The sequence below is a fragment of the Pipra filicauda genome, unplaced genomic scaffold, assembly GCF_003945595.2.
Source record: "Pipra filicauda isolate LSUMZ 115617 unplaced genomic scaffold, ASM394559v2 scaffold239_size1682155_pilon, whole genome shotgun sequence".
In the NCBI taxonomy this organism is placed as follows: Eukaryota; Metazoa; Chordata; class Aves; order Passeriformes; family Pipridae; genus Pipra; species Pipra filicauda.
In genome coordinates this window covers 802242-827847 of record NW_024104353.1, presented here as the reverse complement: position 1 = coordinate 827847, position 25606 = coordinate 802242, and the positions used below count along the sequence as shown (strand labels likewise).

Sequence of the window (25606 nt, the reverse complement as noted above, 5' to 3'; positions counted from 1 at the left end):
GGAAATGATAAGCATTATTGATATCCTAAATGTATGTATTAGTGGGAACAATGTTATGTAAAACGTTAACATCTGTCAAGATAATATAAACAATTATAAGTAACTTTCTTTTAATGATGCAATTATACCATAACAAAAGGTGCACTGTAAATTTACATGACACCACACCAGGTTTATGTATTTTAGGGAATAAATTCCAGTCTGGCTAAGAAAATAAACAAAGTTTCCAGAGAATCCCTTCAGAAAAAAAAATAGCTCTGCTAAAGCTTTGCGAAATAAAGTCTGAGAACTGAGATTGTTATTAAATCTGACCTTGATCAGATTTTTATTATGTCAGAAAAAATGGTTCTTGAGAGACAGAGTTGTCATGGGATTAGAGTACATCTACAGCAAGATGTTTCCATGGCAACAAATCAAACACCATTTCCTAAGTCGGCAGTCGTCTGCTTCAAACCCATGAACTTAGCATTGAATAATTATAGAGAAACGCCGTAATGTTGTGTAAAGAGAAGGGGGGAAATAAATCAATCTGGAGGCAGTGATTTATTTTAAAATGCCAATTAACCCCATCAGTGTGATTGTTTGGAGCTTCTGTTGGTGGCGACAGGTCCCACGTAGGTATTTGGTTTTACAAATTGAAAGCATAATTTTTTTGTCACACATAACCTTAAAAAAAGTGAAAGACGAATCATAATTCCACCAGAATTAATGAAGTCTGAAAGTTATGTATAAAAGCTGTAATAGAAATTCAGAGCTGTGTCAGAGACTGCAGGCGGCAGTAGCACATGATAATCTACCTGAATTCTCCTCATGTTTGAAGGATCTGAAAACATACTTGATACGGGTACGTGTTTAGTCTCCTACAACCAATGAGCTATCTAAATTCATAGGCTCCAGTGTCACACAGCTGTAATCTTGGTGGAAAGTTAAACCAGTGAACACATCACCACTTAGAACTTGGGGAGTGAGTTAGGGCTATTTAGTTTATCAGTCTTTTTCCCATTCTGCCATAATTGTATTACGAATGTATTGTTCTCCTCCAGAAGCCGTATCTTCTGAGTTTATCTGCTCTGTGGTGACCTCCGGCTCTGTGTCTCTCTCTCTTTTATCCCTCCCTCCCCTCCAAAATGGAGCATGCTCTTCCCCCCTAGTTACTGGGAGGTTTTTTAGTTACATCTGAGACATTTTGTACCACCAGTTCAGAAGACAAGTTGTATTTTGATGTTGCACCTGATGAATGACCTTTAATAAAAGGACACAGGTTCACAGTGCAGAAACACACTCCTAAAGCACTGAGGGCAAATAGCCCGTGCCTGCTTTCTTCATTTTGGGTGCCTGTTACTCCACAACGTGGAGGCTGGAAGAGGGTGTTGGGAGAAGTTTTGGAAAATGTGGGTTTGAAGCTCAGTAGTGACATGCTATTTGCACTGTTGTAATTTCTCACACAGCTGCCCATTCTCATCTCCAACAAGGTCTTGCTAAGAGAAGGATTCTAGGATGGGCCATTCCTGTGCATCTACTCCAGCTACTAATAATTTGATTAGTAACAGTTCGTGTCTCACCATTAGGTCGCAGAAAGCCAGCAGAGAGAGAAATGTGCTAATGGTGGATTGTAGACTGCAGCAGTAGATCTACTGTCACAAATAAGGTAACACTAAATTGGCCTCTGACTGCGGTATAAATTCTGACAAAGAGTGTGGATTTTATGCTGCAACATGAGTGGTCTTACAGGGATTTTCGAATCCTCGAGTCTCATCACAGCTGCTGCTTTCTCCTTTTTGTGTTGGTTGAAGGGTTTGTTCAACCCTCCCTCTCTTTCAGCTACCCTTGCTGCTGGTGTGGCCCAAGGAAATTCATTGCCTGATGTGGTGATGAATCAACATCCTGCTCCAGATCAGGTCATTTGATACACGTGGGCAATGGGTACCAGTCAAATTTTCTCAAGAAATGCTCATTTGGTGTGGAAAAAATGCTGGAATCTAGATTTGTGCAGTATTACTCTGCCTACCTCAGGAGGATAACACTTTAAGCCAGAAGCTGTATCTTGTTTTAATTCAAAAGATCTGTGGGGGCATTCGTGTAATTTTAAAATCAGTGAGTCAGAAGAATACAGTAAATGCTGCAGCTGAAACTTTCATATAGATTGAAATGATAGGAATCTTTCACTTCTTATGTGTGTACAATTTACAGCCATTAAAAGTGTATTAGTGTCGTAGAAAATGGGAAAATTGTTTGTTCCCTAAAGGTGTAAGGAAAATGATACTCGTCTTTTTCACAATAGGGAATTATTAATAAGTGATCCGTCTCAGTAATAACATGCTTTTTTAAACATAGCTGAAAATAATGGTAATATTCTGAATTTTTAATGGAACACACTGATAAATATTTGTATTTTGTTTTCTTCTTTAATTTTTTTACAGTAATAAGCCCATTGATGAAGGAAGTGGCCAAAAATCAAAAGAATCTCCATTACCATGGCATCACAGATTTCAGTGAGCTTCTTTTCACAGCACACATATGAGGTGTTTATCTTTTTTTCCATTGGACAATGCAGCCACTGAGAAGAGACATATCTTTTCTAACAATTTCCTTAATTCTTTTGCAAATTCCATAGCTGCACCACTGACTACATGAAAGCTCTGGAGTTTAATGACTTCCCCAACACTACACCAGCTATGCTTAGCAGATTACGAGTTTGAACCAAGCTTTTGCAAGGCTGTGGTTACATTTGTAACTGTTGGCCCCATCTTTTCAGTGAGGCCCATTAAATGACGTGAAAGTCCTCTGAGAGAACAAAAAGATCTGAGCCATGTCCTTCTGCTGGTTTAACTCACATACACCTATATCATGTATAAGTTCATGGAAATGTCACCCTGTTATCTTTTGTCTAGTAGTTGTCAAGTTATGTTTAAGATTTGAATCATGTTTCCAATCCCCTTCCTTTCTTGTCTTTATTTCAACAGTAGAGGTGTGTAGAGATGCCAGTCCCACAAACAGCTAGATGGATGTGCCATACTGGTAGAAAAGTACAGCAGAGGTGGGTTATATCAACCTATATTGATTAAAAAGCAAGAAATAACCTAGAGACATTGAAACTTGGTTGTCTTGCTCATGTCAAAGTGCATGTTCATTGCTGCTTGTTTACAAGGTGGTTGAGATACGCAATCACTATTGATTATTATGCTGTGGAAATGTGTCAATGCTACTTGAATTTCTTCTGTTATCCCAGAACCAAATTTGGCACTTCTGTTGGGACAGTACACTGTTCTCGATGAATGGAGGATGGGAGAAAGCACAACACCATCCATAGCCACGATTCACCTGGTATAAGGGAGAAGACTGCACTGTGCAGATCCTGAGGCTTTTGGCTGGATATGGTTGCTGATGTTGAGTGGCTGTGGTGTGTTGAGCCAACAATGGAGGTCTGGACAGTGCAGGACTGTGGTTCATCCTGTGGAGCCAGGTCAGTGACTCAGTATTTAGTGAGTCAGAAGATCTATTTTCAAGCATGATTTCAGAAGAACTACACGGTTTTCAGGATTTTCCAGTAGGGACCATGTATCTTCTCCTTGCAAGCTCAGAAAAGCTCCAACTCTTGTTCTTTGTAATTGTCAGAGACTCCTTGAGCCAGATGCCAGCAGGAGGACACATAGTTATGGGGTGAGGACTTGTTGCTGTCAGAGTTGGTGGTACTTGGACAAATGAGAACATTCTTGGGCAAATGATGTGAGGTCAGAAGTCTGAAAAAATTAATCTGGATGAATCAGACTACACTGAGGCCATGTATTCGTGTGTAACGTTCCTGGAACATCTTTCTGTATAATCAAATCTTAGACTTACAGGTTGTGTACCCTATGTAAACACTGAGCTGCAGAAGAATGCTGGAGCAAGCAAACAGAAGCTGCAAGCAAGGAGCATAATCAGAGTGATTTTTCCTCTTTAAATAGGAGTAGATGGCATTACGCTTCAAACAGTGTTTAATTTGTGGTAGAGGTGCAATGAATATTGCTTGAGTAAATGCAGGAAAGGAAGGACTGCACATCTGAGCAGGCCCTGTGGGATATGTAGGGCCCAGCAGTGCATGTTGGGGCAGTAGGGCTGAGGTGCCTCACTGTGATGCCCAGCACTGGTGGGACTGGTTTACATATGATGGACTCTTCATGTAATAATATGGGGGTTTATTATCCACCAGTTGGATCCAGGGGAAGACTTTGGTGTGAGGAGAGGCTGAAAAGTCTGGGCCAGCTGAGGAGACTGAGGGCAGACCTCATCAGGGTCTACAGCTTCCTCTCAAGGGGAAATGGAGGGGCAGCACTGATCTCTTCTCTCTGGTGACCAGTGACATGATGGGCATGAAGCTGTATCAGGGGAGGTCTAGGTTGTATATTAGGAAAAGGTTCTTCATCCAGAGGGTGGTTGGGCGCTAGAACAGGCTCCCCGGGACAGTGGTTATGGCCCCACAGCCTGACAGTCTTCAAGAAGTGTTTGGAAAAAAGTGCTCTCAGGCACATAATGGGATTCTTGGGGCTGTCCTGTACAGGGCCGGGAGTTGGACTTCGATGATCCTTGTAGGCCCTTGACAGCTCAGGGTATTCTGTGATTCTATGAATAATAACTGGGATGATCGATAAAGGAAATATAACAGAGATTGTATCAAAATAGGACAGATGGACACAGGTGCTGCTCACTCCCCTTTGCCCTTTCCCCACAGGACATGGACACGGGAAGATGCCACAGTTAAGATTATCTGAGGCCACCTGGGGGTTCAAACACAAGCCCTGGGACTCAATGGTCGCATTTACCGCCTCGGGCCGTGGTTGGGGGCACGGGCTCGGCGGGGCTGCGGGACGGACGGACCGTTCGCGAGGGCAACGGGAGCGCCCGCTGCCTGACCGTGATGGAGCAGCCGGGGCGGTGAGTTTAACGTGAGGGGCCCCGCTCCCGGCCCCGCTCCCGGCCCCGCTCCCGGCCCCGCTCCCGGCCCCGCTCCCGGCCCCGCTCCCGGCCCCGCTCCCGGCCCCGCTCCCGGCCCCGCTCCCGGCCGGGGCCGCGCCTGCAGTGCCCGGCGGGGGCAGCAGGTGGCGCCGTCCCCCGCGGCTCCGCGGGCCGGGCCCCGCCGGGGGTCGGTTCTGAGCCTTAAACTCGAGATTTTCCCCTTCGGCCGGAGAGCCCTCGGTGAGAACCTGCTTGGAAACGGCGACACTGGGACAGTGCGGGTTTTTCTGTTAAGGGGGCGGCGACGTTTAAAAATTAGCCTAAAGGAGTTAAAATTAACAAACGCTTTACTTGTGTCCCTGCTTTGCCTCTTCCATCTCTCTCCCGGTTCGTGAACGCCGTTGGGAGCCGAGCGGCAGCAGAGCCCCCCGGGACCGGCGGCTGCCCCAAGGGAGGGACGCGCCTGTGCTGGGGGTGCCTTTGCAGACCCAGGCGGGTGCGAGTTCAGAGGTGCAGCGCTGCAGCCCCTGTTGGGACACGCAGGCATCCATATGAGCATCTCCTTACGAGGTCAGCTGCCCAAAGTGAGCACTCCGTGGTCTGTGGCTGATGGCTGCACTCGCTTGACGCGGCTTTTTGGCTGTGAAGGCTTGTGCGTGGCCATGAAGGTGCTGGGCATTCCTCCCCTGTGGGCAGCGTCCAGGGGTCCAGCAGGGGCAAATGTGTACAGTACAGGTCTCTTTTACCTCTGATCAACCTAGCTCTCTACCTTCTGCGAGTATTAACTGGCTCTAAGGGCAGGAGCCGTAAAGTATGGGCCAAGGGTTAGTTCCTGAGAGAACACTATGTCGTTAGGATGTCTTTAGACGAAGACTGAAGACAGTAATCAAAAAGGCTATTTTTAACCATGGGTTGATTTATTTGTTTTTCTTGTACAGCTATTGCACCTGGAGCCACTGATGATGGCTTGATTAATTCTCGGTGATTTCTTTTTTCTCCACCTTCCTCTGCACGACTCTTCTGACTGGCGTGAGGTTGCATTGCAGCAAGCACAGTCTCTGGGTTCCCCCCTGCAGCCCCAAGTAAAGGCAGCTTTCGGCTTGTTGGTGAGGGCAGGGATCCTGGAGCCATGTCTGAGTTTGTGACATGGATGGTCCATGTGGAGGTAAGTCAGCCAGGAGGGTTCTTCTGTTCCTCCTGTAGCCATGAGTGTGGCTGAACTTGCTTCAGGCCACATACTCTGTGTGGGGTGAGCACAGTAGCAAAAGATAGAGTGGCCACCACTGGTTGCAAAGCTCTCTCAAGAAAGTGAATGAATTGGTGATGATTATTATCCAGCCTCTGATGGATAACATGCTTCTGTCACCACGGTGTTGCTGACTGTGCCACAGCTTGTTAAAGCCAGGTTGGTATCTGTGCAACACTATTATATTGACTTTGTAGCCTTGCACTGGAGGAAAAAGAGCAATCCTGAGATTTTTTTTTCTTCTTTTTCTTCTGTGAGCACTGGACAGCTGTTGAGGATTCTCCCTTTCTCTTTGGGCTTGTTCCTTGCAGTAGGGGATAGAGAATGAGGTGGTTTCCCTGCCATATCTTGGGGCTGAATCTACTGGATCTGGACCCAGCAGCTTCCTAGATAGATACCTGTCCTGACCCTTGTAGCAGCACTTAGTGCTAAGTAAATTCAAGGCTACACAGTTATTGGAGCACTGTGGGAATATATAAAGAACCAAGATTTTCAAAAGTGCCCGTGGATTTTGAAATCTCAGACTTCAGACATATATCCTGAGAAAACCAAGGGAAACCTGGTGGCAAACCTGCACCAGAGCAACTACTTCTGCAAACCCAGTGCTGCTAGTGTGTCTGCCCCATCCAAAAGCCTTCTTGAAATGCTTTGCCTCCCAGGATTTTCTAAATATTCTCCATTCATCCCCATCATAATTCACACCTTATTTTTTTCCCCTCTGTGTGACTCAGTAACAGTCACCTCCTTTTTTTATTTTTCCTAGTTAAAGGTCAGCCTGAGCTGTGTATTACAGATGAAAGGATGCAGCCCAAAGCCAGCCTAGGGGCCCAGTTTGTGTTGTGGATCTCTCCTGAGGGCACCTCTGTTTGCAAGTGTGTGCCTTGCAACTTCTGAGAAGCCTACAGAGATTGCTATTGTTTAGGATAAGTTCTGTCAAATTTATTATTCGATAATTTTTTTTTCATATTTCCTTCATAGAACCCAGTTGCTTTCAGGCTGTAATTTTGAGCCTACTCTGTGCCAAGTGTCAGGAATGACTTTTTGTCCTCAACGCTGAGGAGACATTTCCCACCAGTGCAGATGAAAGTGTCTCTTCCCTCCAAGGACATAGAGGAGGAGATGGCAGAAAGTGAGCTAAGTTCTGTTTTCACACTTGAAGGTAAAATGTTACCAGATTTTGTCCATCCGCACATGCTCCTTAAGATTTAATCTTGAAGTATCTGTTCTAATGTACTTGAGCAAACAGTAGATAGACATAGTGGGAGGGAGTTCAAGGGCAGCTGCATTAAGCCCTAGGTGTAAATACAACTGAGGAGAAATATGAAAGGGATGATCTCCTACTGAAGCCAACCCCCAAAGTGAGAGAACCTCTACAGGACTTCCTATAAGGAAAAGACATGTTCACCATCCTCATTTTTCTCTGTAGCTCATGTTTTCACCTAGGTTGCCAGGTGGATGTTTACTTCCAAAGCAGATGTCTCCTTCCCCCTGCCTGGATCCCACTGGCTGTGGACAGCGTGGCTGCTGGCACACTGTAACACCTGGCTCCCCCCATGATTAATGCTCAGAGCTGTGGCTATGTGGGTGAAATCTGCAGCACTGCCATGTGTGCCTTTATTTTAGTTTCCAGACTATGCAGATACATGTGGTAGAATCTTTATATATACACCTTTGAGATGCACACCTATAAAGGGAATACACCAAAATCTTGTAACCTTGTATCAGTTGTAAATAAGGAATGGCATCTCATGGCTTTTTTTATTCTTTTGAGGGGATTTTATCTATAGGTTGAGCGTGTTAAGGGAGTTTACCTCACTGCAGGTGTACCTAGCACTTTTATTGTGATGGAGCATAGATTGCACCATGATTTCTGAAGAGGCTGCTCTTTAAAGAGGTAAGATACAAAGCAACAAGCACATTCATATAATAGATCATCATTTAAGGTAACACATTCTGCCTGACATGTAGTGTTTTGCACATTTTGAATTGTCTCCTGCCAAAATATTCAGGCCTGCAGGGGGAACCCCTATTGGGAACACAGGACAGATGGATCTGAATCCAGTCATGAAACTCCCTGGGGCCAGCAGTGTGATGTTAATGATCACACCACAGTAAGATGTAAAACATACCTTTGTGCAGCTCAGTGTAAACAGCAACTTTGGTATTATGATGTAAATGAGAAACCAGCAAGAAATGATGTGTGAATGGAAACACAGCAAGGTGCTCTGAGGGAGCAGGAAGCACAGTGCAAGGGGAAATTCTGCACATTACAAGTGGAGGTAAAATTAAACCCTGGACTCATTTCATTGTAGAGATAAACTTTAAATACTGCTTGGGTTGATGCAGAAGGGAGGGAACTCACCAAGCTGTACCTAACCTCAGCCAAGGTTCTGGCAGGGCATTGGATAGGTTACCATTAGGCTTGGGTTCCTGGGATCACCAGTTAAGAGCTGGAATGTGGGACTGGATCCAAAGGGAAGATAAAAATCACCAATATACCTTATTCTAATATATCCTATGGTCCACCTTCCTGCTCAAATTAGGGCTGGCTTTGAAGTTAGGCAGTGTTGCTCTGGACTTTGGCTGTCTGATTTTCAGGTGTCTCCAAAGGCAGGGATACCTCTCTGGGGAGGCTTGTTCTAGTGTTTGGACAACTTCATGGTGAAAACATTTGCTGTAGCATTATGTAAGTCTGAAATGGCTCCATGTTTGGAGGGCATGAAAGACGAGAACCTGAGAACAGGTAGAAATTAAAGGGACTAGAGGGGCTATCCAGAGATGCAGGATGTGCAGCTGGGTCCCCAGCATTATTTCAGAAATCCCTGGTGCCCCTCTGGAAGTCCTCCCCTGAGTGGGTAATGGCAGCTTGCCTTGGAGACGTGATTTGCATTGGGTCCTGGTGAAACAGAAGGTGCAGTCAGAGAGCCTGGTGTCGCCAAGGTAATTTAAAAATGTGCTGGGCAGCAGGAGTGGTGCTGTGTCTGCTGCTGGCTGTATTGTAACAGTGATGTACCTCTTTGTCCCAGAGTTCCCTCTCCTCTTCCTCTCATCTCTAGCAAAGGAGTGAAGGGCTTGCTGGGAAGCTGAGCTTGAAGCTAGAGGAGGTCATACTTAACTAACCTCCTGGAGTTCTTTGAAGATATTACTGCCAGGCTAGATAAGGGGAATTCAGCAGTATGCTTAGAGTTTCAAAGAGCATTTCACAAAGTTCCACATCAGAGATTAATAGCTGAGGCAAAAGGTAAAGGAAGAGGAGGTAATAGAGGCTGTTGGATCAAAACCAGCTCGAGGGCAGGTATGAGACAATAAGCACAGATGAAAACTTTTCAAGCTGGCAGAAGGCTGTTCTTGGGACTGTTTCAGGATCTCTGTGATGTGTAATCCAGACAGCACAAAGGTGCCCCACCATGCTCATGTCTCTAAGGCAACCTGGGTTTGGCACCACCAGCAGCAAAGTGTCCTAGCTAGACCCCCTTCTGACTTCCCAGCCTGATCAGCCAGGAGTCCTTTCATGTCTCTGTTGGGTGGGAGCAGTTGTCATGGTCTGAAGTCACCAGTTCCTCTGGGGCCATGTCAAGGGGCTGCCAGCCCTGCTGCACTGCCACGTGTTTCAGAGCAGTCTATTTGCTGAGCCTGCTCCTCAGAAACACTGTGTGCACGTGAAGCTGCTGAGGTCTGAGAAGTTACTCCAGCTTTGCAGTGGGCTGAGGGAAGAGATAATTTGGTGTAAGGTCTCCCCAAGTCTGGGCACAACCTAAGCAGATTCACCAGGGCCAAAATCTCTTCAATGACTCTGCTAACAAATGACAAAATGGAATTAAATGTGGAGAAATGCAGAGTAATTAATCTGCAAGCAGTGAATTGGTCTGGGGAATATGCCTTAACAGAGCAAGCATTCAGCAGAGGAATGAAGAGAGGGATTTGATGCGTGTGTGGGGTTAGTTTCTTTTGGAAAAATCCTTGAAACTGTCTGCCTAGATCACATCCGTAGCAAAAGGGCAAGCAAGACACAAGGCTGCATTAATGGAGGGACAGGATAAAATCTAAAAGAGGTGGTGTGTCTGTTGCTGGTAAAGGCATTAGCTCCCACCTGGAATATTGTCAGCAGTGTTGGCCACTGCACCAGTGTAGCATAAGGCAACCAAGAGTAGCCCTGCAGAACCTGTGCACAAAGGTGAGAGAGCTGGATTTCCCTCCACAGGCTTCTTCCCACTGCATCCATTCATCATCTAAGAGGAAATCTGAGGAGCACAAAGGATTTCCCATTAACTCTAACAGATGTTGGGAGTTTTGAAGTCAGTTATATTTTTCTCCAGCGTATTTATTTCTCTCTGTGTTTCTCTTGTTCCCTTCCACCCATTTCTTCTCTTCTTTTACGGTTTCCTCTTTTCTTGCTTCTTTCTGTCCTACCCCAAGCCAGGGGGTTGGTTTGTTTTTCCCTATTACATTGCTTCTCCTCCACCCCTGCCCAGGAAAAGTCAACTCACTTCTGGCTCCTGAAGGAGTCCCATCTCCAGTGAAGGGATTGTTACTTACAGGCTGTGCAGGAGGGTGAAAAATACTTTTTTCCACATAGATTTGGATGAAAAGAAATCAAAGCCATTGCTTTTGAAGAGGAGAAGCTCAGCAATCAAACTGAAGGCAGGGCATAGAATATTACTCAAACTGACCATTGAAACTCTCAGATGTGGCTTTCCTTCTACACTCAAAGGAGTTCACAATGCCATGGCTGTTTCCAATCATGAAAAGTCAGTACTAAAATCTTCCTTTTTTCCCCCCGGTGTATATTCAGAGCAAGTTCAGCACGTTGCTCTGAATTTACCCAGCTATAGAGGACAGCTGATTTAATTTGAGCTGTACAAGAGGCAAACTTATTTTGCTTTCCCTTGGATTATGGTAAGCTTGTCAATCAATGCCCAGGGCCAGTCCATACAACACAGTTGTGCCAGGTAAGAAATACACTTGTCAAACTGTCAAAATATCCATTTCTTCTGCTCTTCTCTTAACCAGTTGTGAACACTGAAGGAAGGCTGAGAATTTTAGGTCTGTATGTACGTTGAGCTGTAAGGTATAAGTCACAATCATGATAGCACCTTAAATGATAGCAATTAGTATTTCTCAAAACTAGGGCTTTTTTCCCTCTTCATTGACTGATACAGCAATCAACGGACTGATGCACAAAATGATAAAATAGGCCTCTAATAAGAAAAGGAAAACCTATTATTCTTGCTGTTTAAATCCCCTGAAGCAGGATTGGCTATTGCTATAAAATCAGTGGAATTATCCTTGCTATTTCAACTTGCCAAACCAACCTTTTATCCCTTTAAATTCAGGTCTTTAGAGTAACTTGCCAAAATAATCTCTTGGCACCACTGAGGTGAGAATCCACATTGTGCTGCTCACATAACTTCCCTGCTCATAGAACCATTCATCCTGGAAAGATTTTGACTGGGGACTTGTGCTTTTAACCCTTTTAGCTGCTTTTGAAAATACTGCCTTGCTATCTTGCGGGAAAAGATCATGCCATAATGTACCATGACAATGGTGGTTGTGAGGAGTGTAAAGAAACATTTAAATAGAAATTACAGCTAGAAATGACAGCATGTAAGGAAAAATCAAATTACAGGATTTACCTTCCAATTCTTAAGGGCAAAGAAATTTATTTGGCCCTTTTCTTGGGTGTAGCTGGGCGAGGGAAAGAAATACCGAGTCTCATATGATCTTAATTATACGCTCTGGGTGCCAGCAACTTTCAGGGTACATGTGGATTCTTGACTGAGGCTCAGTGTGTGAACTTTGTCACTAGAGGACTGTGTCACACACAGAGCTGGGACAGGAGCCATCATTCACAATTCAAACAAACCCCAAGCCCTTCAGAGACTGAAAAGAAATATTCAGTTAACCATAAAAACCGTGGCACGATTCTCCATACCCTCGTGCCCTTGGGAACAGAAATACTTCAGGCTTCAAGTCAGGCCCTTCTTGTGAGGCTCTTGGACTGAACTGGAACCATCAGCTATTCAAACTATTGTACAAAATCCCGCTCTTTTTCAACTCCCAGCAGTTTTTCTAGACAAGGAGCGCTATAATTCTAAGCTATAGATGCTTTCACTTCAAAACTTTTCCCTTGATTTCTTGGGTGTCTTGGCAGAGAGTGTTTGGACACGACAGAGCCTGGAGGTCCATGCCTTGCCATGGGATGGAGCTGACAGTGAAGAAAAGGGGCAGGTGCTGGGTGCAGGAGGCCGATTGTTACCAGCTGCAGCAAAAGTGCCTGTTTCCTGTCAAGTTTCAACAAGAAAATCTAGGTGAAAGAGATGATGTTGGGAACATTTTTCTGTAGATACTTGGTCTTTGTGTGTTGACTGAAGGCCTGCAAGACTTCGCTTGTCTGGCTGTAAGCCCCTCGGTGGATTTTGTAACAGCCCTTGAGCATGAGAGATGGTGCAGCTGCTTCAATCCTCCCACCTGAGCCACCTGAGCTGCAGGGAGATGTCAGGCATGTTGCACCCTTACCCCTAGGACACATCTGAGTTTGGTGTCACAACGGGAATCTCGTGAGGAGCAGGAAGGTGTCCTTCATGTTACCTCTAGAACTGAAGTTAGGCCACTTTCATGTTCCTACCTCAACTGTGTGTGGGAGGAAGAGGGCACACAGGGATATTCTTGTGCTCTTCTGGGATTACATCCTTAACAGAAAGCATACACAACTGGGGGGGATGTTCCTGTGGCCAGCTGTGTGACTGCAAAATTACTGCTCTCGTGATAAGCAATAGAGGTTCTGCTGCTGTTCAGAAATATACTGAAGGTTCAGACCAGAATGAAAATCAGTCCTACACATGGTTGTTCACACTGTGGGCTCTTTGTACTGTCTTCAGGGGGAGAAAGTCTGCTGTGGAAATCCATCATGTCCTGGCAATTTAGAAGAATTAGAGGGAACATGCTTACTTACCTAAAAGAACAAATGCGAACATATGGAGATAGCCTTTTTTTTTTCTTAACCTTAGGAAGTATCAGCAAAGATTTTCATGTTTGTAAATTGTCATTTTCTTAGAGCAAAGCCTTATGGAAAAGTCAAGGTTTTTTTATGGAAGACGTGATGGAAACTATTACAGCTCTGATCCTCACTATTGCTAGAAAAAACAGAGGTAGCAGCAGAGGAAAGTAAGCGCTAAAGGTCAGCTATGAGCCACAGGAAAAATGATGTGGCCTCATCAGAGTTTTCTTTGGCTTCCTGAGATCCCTACCTGCCCTCAAGAGAGTCCTTTCTTCATTGGCTCCTGTGTGGATCTGTCCTCTGATGGCTGAACAAATTGCTCTTCTCAGCAGTGACCAAACATGAGAATAACAGCTTTTCTCATGAGGATCACATCTGGGCAACTGCTGTCATCTTTCTCTGTCCTGCTTGCTCTAACTCTTGACTTGGAGGGGGGAAGACTGGTGTTTCAATGTATGAAATGCCAACTGGGATCAAATCAATAACATTGATTTCATCTTGCGCCTCCAAAGAGCTGGGACTTTTCCTTTTAATTTTTTTTCCTGTAGCTCTATTCTTTGCGAAGTAGAAGAGTGAAACAAAGGCATTGAGTGCTGCCAGTGGTCCTCAGGCACAGAGGCCAGAGCCAGAACTGCAGAGCCCTCCATGGGTTTGAATAGCTTCACTCTCGCTGGACTAAATCGAGTTTGGATGTAGGAACTTGGTTTTCACTTTTTGGGTTGCTTTGGGTCACTGTTTGTGAGTCCTAACAGGACAGAGTGCCCTTGGTTGATGGGACCAGCCCTGCAGCCAGCCCAGGGCCAGATGCCCAGCTGGTGAAGGTGACCACATACCTTAACCTTAGAGAGTTAGGCCAGGTTACAGTTGCCTATGTCATGTCTCTGTAGGTTTTTTGACACATTATAGTCGTACCTACACTGACTGTTAAAGACAGTCATTGGTGACTTCTTTTGTGACCAGAGCAAGCTCTCTGCAGCAGCAGGTACTGCAGGTTGTTGATGCAGCCCCTTGCACCTACAGAGCAGGCAGCAAGGGTGGGAGGAGGGTCTGCTCTGCTCCCCACTTCTCAGGGCAGTATGGACACAGCCTGTAAATCCTGCTGTGGAGCAGTTGTGGTTTGTCAGGTTAAGGCCCCTGGAGTGGTTATGGATGCTAAAGTAATGCCAAGATCTTCCTATGGACCCAGTAGTTCATAAAGTATCAGAGGGCAGAGCAGGGCAATTCCTAGTAAGGCAACCAAAGTAAAATATAAATGGAAAGATGTAAACTTGATAATCCAAATGAGCTTACTTTCCTTTTTATACAACAGATGTTGTTTGACCTAGGAGAAAGAATAATATTATAGAAATGGAGATCAGTCTGAGGGGAAAAAATAAAGTCATATAAAAATAAACCACAAATAGCAGCTGCTTGAATTGTATTTCTAATATATCAGTGTTGACAGCTCTCTCTGTCCCCCAGTTGAGCCAGGAATCTTATACAAGTAAAGAAGAGATGAGGAGGGATGCGAGCAGAGGCAACGGAGAGGCAGAGATGATACTGCTTTGTGTCGGTGAGTGTCCTGGGCAGGAACAACCTTTGGAGATGTGTGAGGGAATGTGGAGGTGTCACTGCACAGCACATGGAGGGGCTCAGGGTCAGAGGCTCTTGCTGTTGGTTGCAGTGAGTAACACTCATCTGCAGTTAGGAACAGCAATGTACAGGGTAGAATAAAGAATAGTAAAATAAATAGAATAAAATAATCCAAACTTGTGTTGTTGCCATAGTCTGAATGCCCATTTGGAGTGAGCTTTCTGTGGAGCATTAAATTGGTGTCCTGTGTTTATCTATGCCAGATGAGGAGCTGAGCTGAATGTGTAAGGGTGGTGGGTTACATCCTTGGGATGTAAATGCAAAGCAAGTTTCTTACTCTGTAGGCTCAGTCAGTGGGAGAAATACTACCTAGAAAAAAAAAAATAAAAGATCCTGACTTCTCAGTGCAGCAGCTAGTGGCTGTGGACTGTCAAGACTGGGCTGTTCAGCCAGGACTGTGTGCCTAGGTTTGATTTGCAGCAAGTGGTAAACACCTCCTCTTTGACAACAAGTGATCTCTGACAGGGGCTTAAGATGAACACAAAAAAAAAAAAAAAAATTAGGGCATTCCTTCGTTGTTTGTGAACAGTTAGGCTGGAACTGGCATGATATGACTGTGAGAAAAACTGGCAGTGCTTTCCTTTGTGTGTGAGGAGCTGTGCCTTGGGCTGTGTGGTGCTGGGAGCCCGGGCAGGCACGGTGCAGCTCCGGCGTCCTGTCCGCAGCGCGCTGTAGAGCAAATAACACATTTTTATTTTTATACAAATGTGCATAACTTCATCCATTTCTTGTGGCTGCTCTGACAGGAAAAGGAAATTTATGACGCACATCACCCATTTATTTGGCACAGGCAGTGTTTATTGCTGAGGGAGGCATTCTCATGGAATTGATTGCACAATTTCCTCCTGGTGTACTGTTTTCAAGTAATATCCCAAGACCTCTGTGTACTAAGATATAGGGACACTTCTTTAAGGCCTGCAGAATACTTCAGCAGAGGGGGGAAAAAGCCACATAGTGGAAAATAAAATGTAAAAATACAGTTTTAATCACACTGTAAATCTGGGTCTCTCTCCACTCTGCTGGGAGTGTCTGTGGAAACACCCACTCCCAATAGGTTAAAATTCTAGTTTTCTCCATAGAACTAAGAACAGCTTTGTATTTTATCACTGTTTCATTTTCACAGGTATGAAAGGTGGGGGTTTTGTCCTGGGTTACTTGTAGTTCATGCTTTAAGCATGCCTGGATGGTGGATATGTGGTGGGGGGAAAAATTCTGCACTTTGGAAAAAAGAGAATGGTATATGCGTAGTGTGATGGTTTGCTGAAAGGGTGGGATTGTTGCCTTTCCCAATAGGCAAAAAGGGGTTGAAACTGTTAATGTCACAAAAGGCAGGATGAGAGGGGTTGTTGCCTTGATTCAAAGAGCTGTGTGACAGCCATACTATGAATGGCACACCATAGAGAGAGAGAAACATCTGTCCTGGAAGAGAACTCTTGGGGTTTTATTTAAATTTTATATTTTTTTTATTATTTAATCTGCCCATACACATTCATTTGTACCAAATCTTTGGTATAATAGTTGTCTCCATTTGCATTTGGAAAGGCATGGAGTTGGATGCTTGCACACAAATATGTGCCAGGTGATGACACTGGTTACAAGTAATCATGGACTGAAGATTGCAACCAGAAAAATCAGAGCTCTCTTTTGAAAAGATGACTCAAAGTGCAGGGATGGAAAAACAGTGGTGCATAACAGCAGTTCTGGACAATAGATTCTGCTCCCTTCCACTCCATGGGGAATGTCAGTGACAACCCCACACGTATCTGCATGCTGAAGCTACACATTGCTTCTGAAAGAGTTGCCTGATGAATAACTTTTTTTCTTTCCTGTCTGCCTGGTAAATGGCTCCTCACCTGCTTCACTCTCCTAATTTCCTGGAGGGGAGTTTGGCAGCCAGCACAGCTTTAATTTTGTAATTTCACTTCTCTGGTGTCTCTGGTTTCTGCTAACTTCACAATTATTCTTTCAGGCTCCAGATGAAAGCGATCTCCTCCTAAGCTTCTGTTTTCACACTTCTGAATGGCAGCTTCCTCATCTCAGCCTCCTGATGCTCCTCCTCGGGGCTTGAAGCTGGGGACCAGCTTGAACCCTGAGTGTGTGTTCTGCAGCTCTCGAGTGTACAGCTGTGGCGTGGGCTGGAGTGGGTGTTTGTTAGCACAGGGGAAGCTCACTGGTAATGGCCTTTTGTATGTGCTGACCTCTGAACCAGAAACAAGATTCAAACCTCAGAGGAGACCGGTGATTAATCAAGTTGGGGATCAACTGTGACTCAACCTTTAGATTCCCAGCTGAGGTTGTGTCCACGGCTGATTAAAAGAGGGAAATATATTTAGCTATTTACAGCTGTATCTCCCTCTGAAAGAGGACAAGGCACCATGGATAAACATATTTATGTTTGTTAGATGTGCAAATTGTGGTTCCTTTGAAAACCTCACAGTTTATCATAGAGCCTCAGAAAGCACAGGGCTGTTTATTGACGCTAGAGGACTTCCCGAGACTGTGCCGTGACCATCCCTGCTCAGAGTACTTGACACAGGCTGGCACGTCCACCAGGGAAAAACACCCAGGCATTGCCATCTGCACATGAAAGACTAAAGGTGGCTCCAAGCAGTCCTCTGTAGGAGATAATTTTCCCCCTCAATTAGGTTACAATTTCTAGATGCTGCACCTCAGAAGCCTACACTCTTCCCAAGCCCAGCTCTACAGTCAGCCAGTGGTGAACAACATACAGACTTTCTATTGCTAATATATTTCAGAGTGCTGTGTGATATTAGCAAACTCCAAATAGCTGTCAGGACCTGAAGGTATTCTGGAACATCCTTTGATGTTACGAAGTAATGCGTTTTCCATATTATTCCTTTGAACACATTATATATGCAAAGTCTAGCACTTCTTATAGGAGAGGTGGAATTATCATACAATAAGATATTTTTTTCCTCTAGTTCTTTCATGGCTCATAACATATAAAATTTCTCCTTAAAATCCAGGCTAGGAACTCAAACTTAATTTATACAGTATTGAAAACATTACAGGGCATAAATCAGTTCAATTTTTAAAGTTCCTGCATGATATTTTCAGAGCAGCCGAATTCCTTCATTCGCCTGGACTCCTTCCAAAATTCTGCCAGCGCTCATGGAAATCTAAATAACTTTGGAGAAAAAGCAGGTTTTCTGTGGAGGCTCAGATTACCCTGTCACCCTTCCTCCACTGCAGACAGGCCTCTGATAAACATGGAGAATAGGGACAGGGAAATTACTTCATTACTTCATGTCCTTTTCAATTACAAACATCAAGGAGTCTGAGCCTCCTGCCAGCTCACGCCCCAGACCCTTGCAAATCTGTGGCTTTCAAAAGCCAACAGTTGCATTTCCTTTGCCAGCAGGGATAAGCGATAGAAAGCGAGCAGGGGAGCTCACTTGAATTTTATTTCTGAGTGTTATTTAAAAAGTTTCAAATCTCAGCTCTGTTTATTTAAAGTAGGACTCCAGCTGAAATGTAAGTCTGTGAACTAGAGAAGTGATCAAAACAGGACCGCACCTTCCTTTCTTTTCTGAGAATTAATCACTTACTGGTGGTGTGTTACTGTAATCTTCCTGTGATCACTTAACCTGGAAGTGGTACTTCCAGAGAGCTTTGTGATATTCTCCTGCTGGCATCTTCAGATCTACTATTTGTACCATTCATCTGTTTTCACAGCACATGAGGATAATGCATTTGTTTTCTACCACCTTTGCTTTGTGTTTTGATTTACACCTAAAGAAACAAGTGTATTTTCTTTGATGTAATTTTTCCATTATTGATGAACCAATATTAGAAAACCAAGGCTTTTTAAGATCTTCCTTAGAAACCTCGTTATTTCTACCAAATAACAAAAAAAGTAAACCCCAGTGTCAGAACATTGTGGCAGGAGTGAATCTGATTTCCTACTTAAAGCACAAACCATAGAGGCTCAACCTCTGCTCAGTTTTTAGGTTTTTTTAGGCTTAAAGTCACCAAAATAGAAGCCTGTGTTTGGGTTAACCACAGGTGTCTGTGCATAGCTCTGGGAGGGTTTGCTGGGATTATTCTGTTCCTCTTTTTTTACACCATGATTCTGCAGTGTGGGCTCAGGTGACTTGGTACCTCAACTGGCCAGATGTCTGCCCTGCAGTGGTGTTATGTCCTGATCACCTTTGTGATCATCTTTGTGGTCAGGAGAGAGAGAGAAGGGAGAGCAGGACCTGTGAAAAGGTTGTGGGGTTCTTCAGTGCTTCGCAATTCAGGTTTTGCTTTGATATGAATTCAACAATCCAAACATTCTTGTGAAATGAATCTGCAGTGGGTGTGGGTAGAGCAAACAGGTGATGACATGGAAATCAAGAGGCTATCCAGAAGTTCTCACTGCATCTTTTCCCAGGTTTTACTTGTTTCTTACTTGCACATTACTTGAATACTTCTGTTTAAGTCAGTGGGAATTTTTCGAAGTGAAATTGAAGTTGTTACCTAGAAGGTGTGCAGAATCTTTTCGATGCCTTCAAAGGTTCATCCCTTGGCTGGAACTCTCCTGGATTCAGGCTCTGCATGGGTACGTACATGTATGTATGTGTGTGTTTGCTTCTTGATATTCTCTGCTACCTCTTGGGCCATAAATATTGTGTGAACCACAACAGAGGCATGTCTACTGCTGGTATCAGACCAAGTGTGGAAGTACATAAAACAAAAAACTACTGAGGAAAAGTTCACCAGACTTGGAAACTCCCAGCTGGCCAGGGAGCTGCCTGGAATGAATGATCTATACCTGGAATAATTTTGTGTACTCACTGACTCCCTAAGATAGGATGCCAAAACTGGTTTTTTGCATAATGCTAAGGTCACAATGATGTAGGTATTTTTTAGTTAATGGAAATTTTGGATGCACTGTAAGCAATTTTTTCTTTTAAGAAGGAAGACTGCAGATGGACTCTCATTCTATTTGCTGATATGTAATAAGGAAAGGTGTATCAACCCAAGAATCCTATTGTTGTGACAAATCACAAGAAGGGGAGTAAGACAGTGCCTGCTAAATGTAGCCTGTGCAAATCCAGTACATTCCAAATCCATGGAGTGAAATACTGTTTGGAATAAAATATGATCGAAACATTTCTGGAAATATAACTCCACTGGCTAGTTCCCCACCTGGACTTAGTTTTCATATTGTAGGAGAGTAATTAAATTTTTATTCTTTTTAAATTATAGCCCCCCCCAACCCAATATCAGCTCTCTTGTCTTCCCACTGAAGCAAGCACTGTTAAGCTGCTATAACTTTAAGAGCATGAAAGCAAATGTTGTAAAGAGGTCACTGTAAAGGTCACGCAGCAGGTTTGATGTGTCAGTGGATAAATGATGGGATCACATCTGGAACAGTTTGGTGAATAAATAAAATGTGAAAGCTCATATATCACTGCCCACCTTCCAATCTGTAAGGGAAAGAGAAAATAAATTCTCTAATAACCTTGTAAAGCACATAAAAGATATTGAATAAACTCTTGAAATTTTGTGACTAAAACTGTCTGTATTAAATAATGATTTTAAGAGTGGCAAAAAGCTTGAAATACAGTATGAGTCTTCCTTGTAAAATGTTGTTTTATTTTATGGTTTATTTATTAGAGTATACTTGGATAGCTTTGAAAAATATAATTTTGAGTTTAACTATGTGTTATTGAAACACTCTTCCTTTAGATATGTCCCCCAGAGGTATTTTATATTTACACTTAGGGAAAAGAATTTTCAATTTTTATTACACAGTGCTGCATTATTGCTTATACTGCCACTATATTCTGCCTTCTGCAAGTAACATTAATATATGCATATTTTACTGCCATTACCTTCAAAAGGCCTTAGAAAACCCATAGGTCTAAAATGATTTCTCTAAGTTGGTCATTACTGACTACTGAATTAAGATACCAACAGGCTGTATATTGTTTTACTGGGCCATTAATAATAAGCCCCTGTGAGCTGTAAGACAGCAAGCTAGAAACTAAGTAATTTCAGTCACCAAAGGAATGTACAGTATTAATAAAAGCCTCATAGAAACCTGTTCTGGAGTGTGAATGCCTTTGGTGTCTGATGAGGCACCCAAGGCAGGGGGTGAGTTTTGATCTCCAGACTCCTGCAAGCAGCTCCTTGGGATGTGAGTGGCAGTGGCAGGGGCTGGCGTGGCTGTGTGGGGAAGTATCACACTTGTGTAGAAAAACAATACATGCAGATGTGTGATGTACAGTCACTGCCAACAGCTGCAGAGGAGTCTTGGTGCTCGTTTTCCTCCCTTGCACAGGCCATTGCAGTGGCCCAACTGTGCTCTGAGGCACAGAGCCACGTGTGCCATGCTCTGCTGGAGGCCCCGGGACTGGGCAGGCACTGGGTGCACCCAAACACAGGCTGTGCTGTGGGAATAGCAGACAAATTAGTCATGACACTCCCACAGTTTTGCAGGGAAGGAAGAGCTGAAACCAGTGCCTAATGTAGTCATGGAGAAAGTGTCATCAGCTAATCTGGGAGCAACAGGGTGAACACTGTTGTTGGAGGGTATGGATGTAGGAAAGTGTGGAGTGGATGGCTGGAAAACCAAGGTACAGTGGGTAGGCTGTTAGGGCTGGGATAGTTCCTGAAGAAACCTGAAATGTCACCAACTAATGCTTGTTTGTCTCCTGCCTTTCACACGTGCAGTGTAAGGCATTTAGCATCTGAGGTAGATGATGGAACAAGAACTGAAAAAAAGGATAGGCAAAGTCTAAGCTGGTTATAACCACAAATGTAGCTTTTGTTCTGGAAGACCATGTTACTTGTAACCTTAAACTTGGAAATCACAGTTGGTTTTGTGACTTTGCTAAAAATCACTGAAACTGATGCCAGGAAGCAAATCAATGACCTACAAGAACACTTTATTTTCCCAAATATGATCTTGTTGCACATAGGTCAATCCTGCAATTTCTCCAATTCATTTATTGAGCTCCACCTTAATGTGGATTTGGTTTCTTGTCCCTGTCAGACAGCTGTTCTAAATATCTTATTCCTTTGATGAACCGAAACCCCTTCAAATATCCAGCTCATACTTTATAGCCAACTTAGCTCCATTAAATTTTTTGGCAAATACATGGTCATGCAGTCTTTGAAAACAGCCATATTTAATACAGCCTCATGCAGCTTTTTTTCCTCAGAGGAAAGGTAATTTAACTTACAGAGAGAATTTTATACTTTAGCACAGGTTTCTGATTCCCTGAGCAGAGCATTGAGTGTGTCTGTCCTGCCATGGAAACTTGGGCTTTTCTCTTTCATTTTCCTCTGAAGGATTCTTGTTACTCTAAGGATGAACAGGAGCATGTGAGATACTCCACAGAGAGTGACAGAGCTGGGGCAGAATGTGACACCAGTTCGAAGGCAACAGAGGTTGTAAAGGCAGCAATTTCTTTAGCAGAAACATGATGAGGTGCTGCGTTGAGATAGTCTTGGCCAGTAGCAGTGATCCATGAGTCTCCCTGCAGAAACAAAACTTACTTTTTGCTCAACTTTATTCAACCTAATTTTTTCTTTTTTTGCAAGCTGAATTCTGTTCATTTAGACCTGGGTCTATCTGAGTGTCTGTGGTTTTCTCTTTTCATTCTATTGCCTCGCCCGAGCCCACTGGCACTGTGGCCATTGATAAACCTTCATGCATTACCTGCTGAGAGGAGGAATGGGAGAACCTCACATTGCAGCTACAAGATTAAATGCTGCCATTGAACCCTGGACAATTTTGTGCCACTAATCTTTTGGTCTGACTAATATAGCTAGATATACTACTCAAACCTTTCAGTGATGGAAATCATGTCTAGATCTGGCAAGCAGAGAAGTAAGAAGATGGGGTGATAAATATGTTAGGAAGAACTGTTTTTGATTGTGTATTTGGCAGCTTTTGGAGAATACACATGACTTAGGGATGCCACCTCTATAATCTATGTTAAGAGAATACTATGGCTGCAAAACAGCGGAACTACATTTGACCATTTACCATCCAAATTTCTTATATCTATAGGTAGCAATAGGATGTTATTTAGTAAACTTGCATATGAACAGGGATAATCTTCTTTCTGTGTTGAATTTAACATCCATTGCTTGAATATCCAGTTGTCTTCTAGTTTCTTTATCCAGCCCAGACTTAGGATGGATATGAATTTCTAACCACATATAGTTGTCCATGTCTGTGATGCCATTCATGTGAGTGCAGAATAATCTATGTACAATAGCAAATAAAATTAAAGTCACCCAGGGAAATTGAACAGTGTAAAGCATAGATTTTGCTTCCTTTTCTGGACATGTGAAGTTTTAGTATTGTTGACTTTTTGAGCAGAATTTTTCTTACTAAGAAGACTCTAACCTTTCCCATCAGACCCCAGTCCGAAGCAGACCCTTCTATCTCATTGCAGAAATCTGCCTGGAATCGGGGAATCTGCACCCATTAGAGCCTTGGGGAACAGCCCATGAGGAGAAAGACATGACACAGATGTTGCTTGTGAGATGACTTATGCAGTCACAGAGAAAGCATCTGAGGATGAGTGGCTATCAGGAGCTCAGTTTTTGTTACCAGCTGATGATTTTGTCACTGCTTCAGAGGTGCAACCTCTACTTCCAGCAGGCAACATTAGCCTGTGAGAAAGTTTGTGGCTCTGGAGCTAGCCAGGGTTTCAACCCTCAGCTGAGAGCCAAGGCTGCACATTTTGCATCCAAGACCCCCAGGCAGACCCTTCATTCTACCTCATCTCGCAGCTGCAGAGGGAGGCATAACCCAACCTTAAATGAAGTGGTTCAAAGTCCATAAATTAACCTTTGCAAGCCTGCACTGAATTGCTATCTACACAGCCCTGTTGGTAGCAAATGGTAAAGCTGGGAAGAAAAGCCAGGAGCCCTAATTTCATGGCTGTGTTCCTGACTGTCATTCTAGCCCAGCACAGGACAGTGTCTCTCAGATTTCACTGGTGGCTAAGCACAGGAATATCACAGCTCATCTGGCCCTAATCCCGCAGTTCTTTGCCCCACTGATACCCTCACTGTACTTTTGGAGCCAATTACTAGTTTCCTGTGGGATGTCTTCAACTTCCCTATATTTTTCTGAGAAGTTTTAATCTTGAGGGAATGTCTGGGTTTAGAGGCATGCACAGCAGAACAACTGTGCTGCGAAGAATATGGTTTTAATCAGAGTGAAGCAATACTTCTGTTAATTATGTTGTGTATTGTGTGATAGAGGAGATCTTATGCTGTTTCTTCCTTCGTACTATGCAACATCTTGTATTTTCTATGCCCTGCCAGAAGCCATCAAATCTTTTCGAAATTCAGTTGAACAACTGTCCTTGCAAAGAAGAGGTTAGCAGATGATATTATAGGCTGAAGGAAAATTATGAAATTGAGGAAGAAAATATGAATCTATCAGAATTATAAAGATCATGGCAAATACTCATAAAATTGGAGCTGTTGCCATGCTGTTAGAATATCCAGTCATTTTAATTTTGAAACATTTCATCACATTTACAAACTGTGGTCAGCTCAACATGCTGCTAAATCAATACCTGAAACACTTCTTTAGCTTTTCCAACTTGGTTCTTGCATCTGGCTTTTCTGGGGGAGGGTGCTGGTCTTTGAAAATTTACTGTAACATAACATATATGAGGTGAGATGTGATGCATGGCTGAGGGGAGGATCAGACCAATAATCCATGGTAGGGCTACATTATGGTTCTACAATCCCCCATCCATCTATGTCAGGTGAGTATGCTTTAAATGGGAAGGGGTAGCCATTGGAACATGTAAGATTAATAGGTGATGTGTATGTTAATTACAGGATCATAGATGTTGGGTTTGGAGTGGTCTTTATAGACTGTTGAGTCAAGTCACTGGGATCTCTTGCAGTTTACCCCAGGTATTTTCCCTCTGAGAGAGCTCGCTGGCGTCGGCTGGAATGTGTCTGTTGATAATGCTCGTGCTGCTTCTCTCTTCAGAGGGCTACGCTGTTGAATTACTGTTCTTGTTGGAAAGTTTTTTCTTGTTATCTAATCTAAACTTGCCCTTCTTTAATTTAAAGCCATTACCTCTTGTAGTACATTGTACTTGGCCAACCTTAAATAAGTCTTTCTTCTCCTTTACATTATTTCCTCTCAAGTATTAATTACCTCCAACACTTCTCTTTATTTCTCTAAGCTATTTAGGTTAACTTCCCTTAACCTTTCTTCGAACCCTCCTCTCAAAGGTTACGTTAGCTGACATATTGTCTTGAAAATGTTAACTGTTGCTAAAAGCACTTCTCATAGAGCACACTCCTACGGAGCGTGCAGCTGGATAAATATGTGGTGACCTTTTTTCTAGGAGCTCTCGTGGTCATAGCATGGTCATGCAGATGATTCTTAACTACTGATTTCCCAGCAATGTACTTGGTGTTCTCTGCTTTTGTTTGTAAACAAATCAGGGTTCACTTAAGAATAAAGGAGCTGACGTGAAAAGTTCCAGATATGATTGCTCAAAAGCTAACGTGGAAAACTGAGTGTGTGTGTGTATGGGCTGGCAGTAAAATTTGATTTGTTGCCTTCTAGAGGCCAGATTCTGTCCATCAGTGCCTCAAGATACCAAGGAAGCATGGAACAGCACAGAGGGTTTAGTGCTGTGCAACCTTTTAGGGGGTCTGAGAGACTTGCAGCCTTGGTTGGCTCTTGTAACTGAGGGCTGGAACCCTGTCTGTGGTCAGGACTTTGTTTGGTGGAAACTCAATTGCATAACTGGGGTTTGCAACTGATATAGACCCAAAATCACAAATAC

General features: G+C 43.6%; 1 long non-coding RNA gene across 1 annotated transcript; it reads left to right on the top strand.

Annotated features, from left to right (window-relative positions):
* Positions 1 to 14454: 14454 nt before the first annotated feature.
* Positions 14455 to 17211, top strand: LOC113985555. Its single transcript, XR_005563681.1, has 2 exons — positions 14455 to 14730; positions 16780 to 17211. It is a non-coding gene; the product is annotated as an uncharacterized LOC113985555 (long non-coding RNA).
* The last annotated feature ends 8395 nt before the right edge of the window (positions 17212 to 25606 follow it).